The sequence below is a fragment of the Suricata suricatta genome, chromosome X (genome assembly GCF_006229205.1).
Source record: "Suricata suricatta isolate VVHF042 chromosome X, meerkat_22Aug2017_6uvM2_HiC, whole genome shotgun sequence".
Taxonomy (NCBI): Eukaryota; Metazoa; Chordata; class Mammalia; order Carnivora; family Herpestidae; genus Suricata; species Suricata suricatta.
The window spans coordinates 23,985,624-23,995,656 of record NC_043717.1 but is presented as its reverse complement, the minus strand read 5'-3'; positions in this window follow the sequence as shown (position 1 = coordinate 23,995,656).

Here is a 10,033-nt window from a genome sequence, read left to right as displayed (position 1 = left end):
CACGTTCAGAGACAATACTATTTTTGCATTAAGTGAAAAAGAGTGAACAGGTTTCAGGAACTCCAGATTTCCTGATGCTAAAAATTAGCTAGAATGACAGCTCAAAAATCTACCATTTATACATTAAATGTACTATTTATCACAATAAAGAATTGGCAAAGAAAGAAAAAAATGTTTTGTCTACATGCATATCGAGGTATTCATTTGATCAAGATGAAGGACTGAAGATTTCAGAGCAAGATAGAGTCTAACTTTCCATTCTATGAATCATTATTTTTGGTCATATTGTGACTACAGAATCCAGTTGGGCTTTTCTGCCTCTGGGCTTAATTTATTTATTTATTATCAGGGCACTGAAGGGCCATGCATTCTCGTCATGCATTTTTTAAAACTACTGCTGAGGCATTTTCACATTCAGCGCTATAATAAACATTTTATTATTGAACTCCAGTATGTTCTTCTTTCCTCTAAAGATACCTGAAGTTATGTATCACTAAGAATAAAAATATAGTCTTCTTGGTTCAGAAAGTTTTTATTTACTGGAGTTCAAAATGCCAGCATTATGAGATAGGCTATCATACAAGATGCTGACAACAAAAGTCAATATGCACCATGTAGTTTGGGTTCCAGAATTTTTTTGTGCTACTCTTCACAGTTGGGGCATGCAGTTATCATACACTTTCCTTCAAATCATCATCTCATTCCACCTATGGCTTCAAAGGCAATTTTCAAGGTTGAGAAATGAAAAGGAAGGGACATGGTGAAGCAGCAACTTTGCTCCATCATCATTGTCTCTTTATGCTCTTCTTGGCCATGCTCTGGTGCCAACTTCACCAGTGCAACTTTTTACCCAGTTCTACACTCCAGAAACTCATCTGGAAAAATCCTTTCTTCCCTCACCAAAGGTATATGGAAATTATGTTTAGAGCACATGCTAACCACCCCTTCAACAAACCAGACATTCTCATTTGCTTCCAAAATTACATCTCAACACCCGTTCCATGATTTCAAGGTCTTTCATAATTTGAGGCTTCTTACTAGCTAAGTTAATACATCTCTGTAATGAAACTTGTTAAATCTTGGCAGAGCTTCTAGGTAAAATTCATTTCCAGAGAGTAGTCTATTAACTGCTGATAATGGATACATACTGGTTCACAATCTATTAGAGGAATAAAAACAAACAAAAGTCTTTTTCCAGGGAGTCACTCATTTCGTACATGCCAGGAATATCTTAGATAAACATCCAGGAGGTCATACTGTCTCCTGTCTCTTTTTCTTTCTAAAAGTGGCCTCACTCGGGGCTTTGGATCCCTCCCTGGAATTGTGACTTTAGATTCTTAAAAGTGAAACATCCTTAAGTTCTATACTATTTTTCTCAACATGATAGACAACTACCACATCTTCATTTTAGTTTATCTTTATTTTCTCTAACAAGGAAAGGGTAAAGAAGACCTTGCCACATTTACACCAAAATAATCCTTCCACACTGTTGGAAAGGTCACCTCGCTAACACCAAAAAACTCCAGGTTTATTCTTAATTCACCAACTTGGCTCCTGTGTTTTTCTCTCTGAGGACCCTTCTATTCCTGTACTTTTATTCCAATCTTTTAGAGTCTTGCTCCATATCAGCCCCCATGGAACCTTCTGGTCCAATTACCTGTCACTGCATAACAACCCCCTCCAAACTTAGTGGCTTCAGACAATACTTATTATGTTTGAGATTTTATGGATCAGGAATTTGGGAAGGGACAAGCAGTTTTCATTCCACAATGACTGGGATCTTAGCTGGGTGGCTTGAATGGCTAGAGAGGCCAGGCATGGCTCAGTTTAGGTCCTATGTCTGAGGTCTCTGTTGTGGCTGCTGGCTGTGTCCCCTTGTTCTGTTTCACGTCACACCTGCTGGAGCTGGAATATCTAAGATGCCTTCTTCATTCACATGTTTGCTATCTGCCCTGGGATGGTTGCAATGTTGAGGCTAATAAAACATCTGTCCATGTAGCCTTTGCACGTGGTTATTTGGACTCCTTCACAAAAGTCTTGGGATTGTCAGACGGCGACTAGGTTTCCCAACAGCGTTCAGAGAGTAGAAAGGCAAGCAAAGTCATGGCAGAAGATGTTTCCAGTACATATAACTGACAAAGGCTCTTATCTTGAATATACAGTGTTTTAAAAACCACTATAAATCATTAAGAAAAAGAAAGACAACCCAATAGAAACATGAGTGAGGTAACTGAATGGGTACTCCACAAAACAGGATTACATAAGAGCCAATAAAAACATCAAAGAAATTAAGACTCATTAATCATCAGCAGAATGCAATGGAAACACAATATGGTATCACTAGTCACCTACCAGAATGGAAATGAAATGAAATAAAATGAAAAAGACTGGCCACACCAATAGAAGGTGAGGATGCACAGAAGCTGGAACTCTCAAATACTGCTGGGGATAAACTGGCCACAGGCACTGTACAAAATGGTCCAGCATCATCTACTAAAGGTGAGGATGCACATTCCCTATGACTCAGCAATTCAACTCCCTGAAAATAAAAAAAAAACCCACAGCTACACACGCCAACATGGATAATTCTCACAGACATAACAAGGAGCATGAAACAGCAAATGCCATCAAATTCCACTTGAATAACATGGAAGAAAACCTTTCAACTATGCTACAGTGTTTACTAACTCATTAACAGATTGAAAAACTATGATGAAATACAAGGAAGGAGTTAGCATACAGAACAGGATAATAGTTATCTTGGGGAGAAAGAGTCACAGTGGGCGAAAACGAGTGTGTGCTCGTTTTCAGCCATGTTCTATTTCTTGGACTAAGGAGGTGGACACATGAACGTTTGTTTTGGCATCAATCATTGAGCAGTGCACCCTTGTTTTGCGCACTTCTCAGTGAGTATGCTATATTCTGTAACTTAAAAGATTAAAAATAGGGGCACATGGGTGGCTCAGTTGGCTTTGGTTCAGGTCATGATCTCGCGGTTTGTGGGTTCGAGCGCCACGTCAGGCTCTGTGCTGACAGCTCAGAGCCTGGAGCTTGTCTTCGGATTCTGTGTCTCTCTCTCTCTCTCTCTCTCTCTCTCTCTCTGACCCTCCCCTGCTCATGCTGTCTCTCTCTCTCAAAAATAAATAAAAACATTAAAAAAATTAAAAAAATAAAAGATTAAAAATAGAATTAAAAATTATTTTTGTTTTTCTCATGTTGCTTTTGTCTTGATGTTGTGCCATTTCTCTTTTTATGTGTATTGTCTTGTGAGTATGGTTCTGGCTAGCTAACTGCCAAGGGTCCCTGTAGGCGAGGGGGGAAGGGCCAGAATTCACATACAGCTGGTTTTCACCATGCTGTCATTCTCATCAGCTGCCATAAAGGCAGGTTGCATACTGAAAATATGTCTTGTTTCCAAGATTCTCCCTGTAGCCTCAACTGCCTGGTTTCTCTGAACTAAATGAATCTGGCAAACAGCAGGGCCTGGGGAGGGGCGTGGGAGAGAATCTTGCCACCACCTGGACCTCCCTTATTGTGCATTCTACTTTATATGAAAAAGAAGCTTTTGCCCCTCAGCATGTGTTCCTCACATGTGTATTTCTTGTCTGTAATTTCTGAGAACTGCAGTATATGCAGCTACACTCCTATCAGAACATGTATCTTATACACAATAAATAGACCCAACAGACCCGATGGTAGATTTCGTCAGTTGTTCCTAGCTGATGCATGTGAAATCCTTACTATGAGTCCTTCCTTGACCACCAAGAATGTATTTTTGTTCTTTTAAATTTATTTATTTTTTAATAGTTTATTGCCAAGTTGGTTGCCATGTAACACCCAGGGCTCTTCCCCACAAGTGTCCCCCTCCATGACCATCACCCCCCTTCCCCTTTCCTCCTCCCTCTTTAGCCCTCAGTTTGTTTTCAGTATTCAAGAGTCTTCAGTTTTTATTTGGTTTATTCTTATGTCACAGAGATAGCTGGTAACTTGCTTTGATAAATTTTTATCTAAGAAGAACACAAATTATCTGACATCAACTAATTGTGAGCATAAAACAGCCAACCAAATATCCTATTTTCCCTTGTTTTGTATTGACTTGCAGGTTTCTTGCTGAAAAGCTCAACGGAGACATAGAAGAATTACATTTGGAACATTTCAATTTTTTTTCTTTACAAAGAAAAACACATTCTTTAGATCCTGGTGATAGAAAAATATCAGGTGCTAAAAAGGAGTGAAGATTAAGATCTTGTTCTGTTTGGAGATTTTTCTGGGTGCACATTATTGCCTATCTTAGATTATTCTATTTCTAGGTGAACCCTAAAACACAAAGACCTTTACATGTATATGCTGGACAGGTGGACCATAACATCCCTTTGATTAAAACACTGTAGGACATAAGAAGAAGAAGCTATTAGAGATGACTATTTCTGTAACAGAGTATTTTTCAGAACCAATGTTTTGTGGGAGAACAAACACCTACGTGCTGGTAGGAGTGCGGGCTTCTTTAACAGCAAAGCTGTGATGCTTCCAAAAATGGTTTTAACAAACAGTTTGTTTTCAACTTGCCTGTTGTTTGAAGTGATTTTAACCAGTTCTATCAAATCAGGTAATTAAGATGTGGTATTTGTCTCTACTGTTATATGAACCTGGCTTATATATTAGACCACAGAATTCAGTATGGGCTCTGACATCAGATTAACTGGGTTTAAATCCCAAGTCAGTCATTAATGAGTTGCTTGATGCATGAGGAGTTACTTTATGTATAAACCTCAGGTTCCTTATCCAAAAACCAAAGGAAAAAAAACCCTACTTTGTGGATCACTGAGAGTACTGTAACAATGCATGTACATGTCTCACACACAGTAGGTGTTAGATAAATATTAACTCGTGTTATTTTCTCTAATATAGCTATTATCACAAGTAACTGATTTATTGTGATAATTGGGTCCATATAACATAGTGAGGCTATAAAATAACAGCCACTTAACCCAACATGAGTTGCTGGGCTAAAAGAGGGTTAAGTACTTTCAAGGGTCCGAGATTTTATCCTGCTTGCCAACTAAAAGGGCAGTCTGCCACAGTCTCTTGGGTGTTGGCAAAAGATAGGAGACTCGTGAATCAGAAACAAAAGACTTTGTTACAGTACAGCAGGTGTCATGAGCATCATATATGTGTGAGGTCGCACAGTTTCCTCCCAGGTCTCCTAAGGGCAATGTGGAGCACTGCAGGTGGATTCTATGTGTGGAGGGGCCTGCATCAGAGGAGAAACCGCAGCTTAGGAATTCCCAACCTTTTACAGACGAATGGTAGCAAGCCTTCCCAAACGTTGCCCTGAGGAAGATGGGATCTTTACTATTCTTAAAGGCAACGAATCTTCCCTCTTCCCCAGAAGGAGATACCATTTGTATTGTCCAAGATCGCTGGCTATACAAACAACCTTGAAAAGAGAGTCCAGAAAAAATCCACCAATACACCTTATATCTATTCACCAGATGTATAGAAATGTGAGAGAAACAGGAAGAACTGCCCCCTAAGAAGAAAAAAACAGAGTGGGCTTGAAGAATAAACAAGTTTTTAAAAAAAGGATAGATAATGAATAGTGTAGGATGAAGTGTTTTTCTTTTATATTGTTTTTCACTTTTTATTGATATATATAATATGCACACAGGAAAATGCATGTATCATAATTAGACAATTCAATCAACTTTTAAAACAGTACAACCAGTCAACAGCACCCAGATTGACCAAAGGCTAACTTCTAGCTCCTAGAAGACTCCCTTATGCCCTGTTCTAGTCACTAAACCACTTCACAAGGGTAACCACTAACCACAGATGAGTTTGGTCTGTTTCTGAACTTAATTTAAAGGGCACCATAAAATATATACCCTTTTTTGACTGGTTTCCCTCCTGATTGGCTTCTTGTACTCCCTATTTCGGTGGTACAATTTATCCATACTACTGCATATATATGCCTTGGTTTACTGGAATTGCTATGTGATGTTCCATTATATGATGACACTACACTTACACATTCTACTGTGGATGAGCACTTGGGCAGGTCCTGGTTTTGAACTGTCACAAATATTGCTACTCTGAACATTCCAATACCCACTTCTATTGGGTATATACCTATAAGAACAATTCTGGGCCTGAAAAGCAGTTTTGAAAGAGTTAAAATATGCTAATACAAAGCCCTGCTTTAAAATAAGAAGTCCTCTTGGTTCTTTATTATTGGCCTCCAAAGAGTACATCTGCAGCAGCTTGAAACAACATGCCACTCCACGGCCATGATTAAAATAAGAGAGTTTGTAGAAGCCAGTCTAAATTAGACATTCTCATCAGCCTACATATGAAGTCTTAACTAAAATACATTCACATTAAGACTCCATCACTTTAGGGCTGCTCTTCACTTTTGCTGCAAAACAAGCAAGGAGGCAGAGATAGGCTTGAGGCATTTGCAGCAAACATACCCAAAAGTAGAACAGACAAAACAGAAATGAAAGCTAATATGGAAAGAAAATGCCTGTGACAGAAAGTCCCAGTCATGCTAGAAGAGAAGCCTAAGAAGAAATTGGTATGAATATATTCCATACACTTGGAATACTCGATTCGCTATGTAAGCAAATAAAATTGTGTGAGAAGAATGAATTTACTGGTTTGATTCACTGAGCCAAAGGAAAATAGCAGGTGAGGCGTTAATCCACTGAAGCAATTCCCCCCCAAAAGAAGATTCTATCTGCCAGAATATTAAAAAAAAAAAAACAGTTTAAGAGTTGTAGCCAAATCCAGCACTGTACGGAGAAACAAAAGGCAAATGAGAAACTCATAAGGGATAGAAACCAGGCCAGGTCTCTAAGGTAACTTTAAAAAAAAAAACACGAACTACACACATTATAGGAAAAATGCAAGATACTAACATTTGGGGACAAAAGTAATGCCACTTGCAAAAGACAATGGAAAGTTCTAGAAAGATATTCTATAGTTATACTAGGTATGAGGAGACTCATGTCTCCTTCCCCCCTCCAAAAAAAGGAGGGAAAACTGGTAAGAGTTCATGAAATATCTAGAGCAAATGGATCATACTAATGGACTTGGCCAGAGAATGCAAGGAATCTATCTATTCAGGTATTTTCTTTTTTAAATTTAATATCTCCTCACTGCCTCATCACACTTCTGTTTCTCTTTTGAAAAGAAATGCAAAGAAAATGCTTTTAAAAATTGAAAAAAAAAACCAATTTAAGCACAATGAATTCCAATCACCATGGGCAGCAGTGAGAAGGCTCTTCCCAGATGGGGGAGGCTTGCTGAAGCGTACACACGGACCGCCGTGGAGGACAGACGGTAGCACACATGACCGTTCCCTCTGCAGCATGGGAACAATTACAGTCGTCCACCCTTATTTATGAGGGATCCCCAGTGGATGCCTGAAACCATGGATAGTACCAAACTCTGCATATACTTTGTTTTTTCCTTCCCATACAAACCTAGGATACAGTTTAACTTACAAATTAGGCACAGTAGGAGATTAGCGACTAATAATAAAACAGAACAACCATAACATAATTTAATAAAATATCTTAATGTAATTAAGTGTACTATACTCACCACTCTTCTCCTGATGTGAGATGATACAACGCCTATGTGGTGAGATGAAGTGAGCCAAATGACGTAGGCACTGTGACATTAGGCTACTCCTGACCTTCTGACAACTAATCGGAAGGAGGATCACTTGCTCCAGGACCATGCTTGACGCTGGGCACCTGAAACAGCAAGAAGAGAACTGCGGATAAGGGGGAGGCTCCTGTACTGCGTTAGGGAGTAGGGCATTCTTTAGTGTAGGCTCACTGAGAACTCTTAAAGAATCATGGGTTTTAATTTTTTAATTCTATGTGATTTATAGTTACCAAAAGTACTTTAAGTTTGCTCTTAAGCAATGGTTTTCAAAGTGTGGTCCCCAGACCCACAGTATTGGCATCACCCAGGAATTTGTTAGAAATGCAAATTACTGGTTGGGTACCAGCAATATGACTTTTAACAAGACCTCCAAGTGATTCTGATTCAGGCTAAAATTAGCGAATCATTGCTCTAAAGCATTTAAAGAACTCAGAAGCACAAGTACCCATTCACCAATAACCCCTTCTCTGAATGTAAACTTGTTCTGCTTGCAGTAGAACCGAAAGCTTTTTCTAGGATATACAAATATACACATTATAAAAAGATATATTAGTAGATCTTTTTTGGTCATGTCAACGTAAAACTGTCAGGAGGCAATAATTAAGCAAAGCATTTATTTGGGGTCAAAAATTGCCATCTGGGGTACACAGATTTGGGCAGCAACTCACTAGGTGACCCACTAGGGAGCAAAAGCCCAGGATTTTTCAAGACCAAAAGGGAATGTTTGTATATATTGGTTTCAAAGAATTTTTTTAATTTTTTTAATGTCTTTTATTTATTTTGGAGAGACAGAGAGAGACAGTGCGAGCAGGGGAGGGTCAGACAGAGAGGGAGACACAGAATCCAAAGCAGGCTCCAGGCTCTGAGCTAGCCGCCAGCACAGAGACCGACTCGGGGTTTGAACCCACGAACTGTGAGATCATGACCTGAGCCGAAGCCGGACGCTACACTGACTAAGCCACCCAGGCACCCCGGTTTCAAAGAATTTTGATTGTTTGCACCAGAAAATTAATCTTAGCTAAATAAAACCAGTTGCTAAGAGTATCACTAAGCAAACGTCTTTTACTGTAGCAAGTTGCAGGTGTTTGTGCAGAGTCCTGGAGTATTTGTGGTTTGGCCCGGTTTAAAAGTTCATGGATCCACCTGGTAAAGACATACGTAAGGCCCACCTCCATTTTAAAACCCTTGACATAAGTGATTCCATTTCATTTGACCTTTCACACTCTTGGTATCCCTGTTAGCTCCACCTTTCCTTTTATTCTTCTAGGTATAGTATCTCATAAAAAGTAAAACTCTTTAAGAAAAGGTTCAGAGTCTTGTTCTTGGAATATCAGAATCTGAATTCTAGCATCAACTAAAGATGATAACTGAGAGGAAATTGCCTCTGACTCAAGCACAGATTAGACTGTGTAGACTGAAGGCAGAGCAGAGCCATAGGGGAAGTGATAAGAGTTTATATGCTAGTGAAACATGAAAAAGGGTTCTGAGCCCTCATGTACCATCCCAGGAACTGATTTAAAAATTAAATTTAAAATTGATTTAAAAATTAACAGACTTTTGTGAGACATAAAATTAACATAATATTAGATTATGATTATTAATGTGATTATGAGTGGACAATTCTGGAATATTAAAGACCTGGGAAAAAAAGAAATTGCGATCCGAATATACAAAAGAATATTACTCAGCCATGAAAAATGTGGAAATTCATTGAAGTTTTGGAGAATATGGATGGACCCTGAGGACATTATGCTAAGTGAAATAAGCCAGTCAGAGAAAGACAAATACCACATAATTCCACTTACATGAGGTATCTAAGTAGTTAAATTCATAGATTCATAGAGTGGAATAGGGGTTGCCAGGAACTGAGGTGAGGGGGAAATCAGAGTAGAAGAACACTTTAAATTTGGTAAGATAAATTCCTCTGTCATTCTTTTCTTCAACTATCCTTTAACCATTATGTTTCCATCTATTCACAAGAACACAAAATTCAGTTTGCCATGCATTATTAAATACCTTAAGATTTGTGTTTGGTCATGGAAAGAGCCTAAATGTCCATCACCTGATGAGTGGATCAAGAAGTTGTGGTATATATACACAATGGAGTACTACATGGCAATGAGAAACAATGACATATGGCCATTTGTAGCAAAGTGGATGGACCTTGAGGGAGTCATGCTGAGTGAAGTAAGCCAGCCAGAGAAGGACAGAAACCATATGTTTGCACTCATAGGTCTAACAGGAGAAACCTAACAGAGGACCATGGGGAGAGGAAGGGGGAAAGAGAGCTGGTGAGAGTGAGGGATACAGATCAAGGGAGACTACTGAATACTGGAGACGAACCATGGACTGAAGGGGG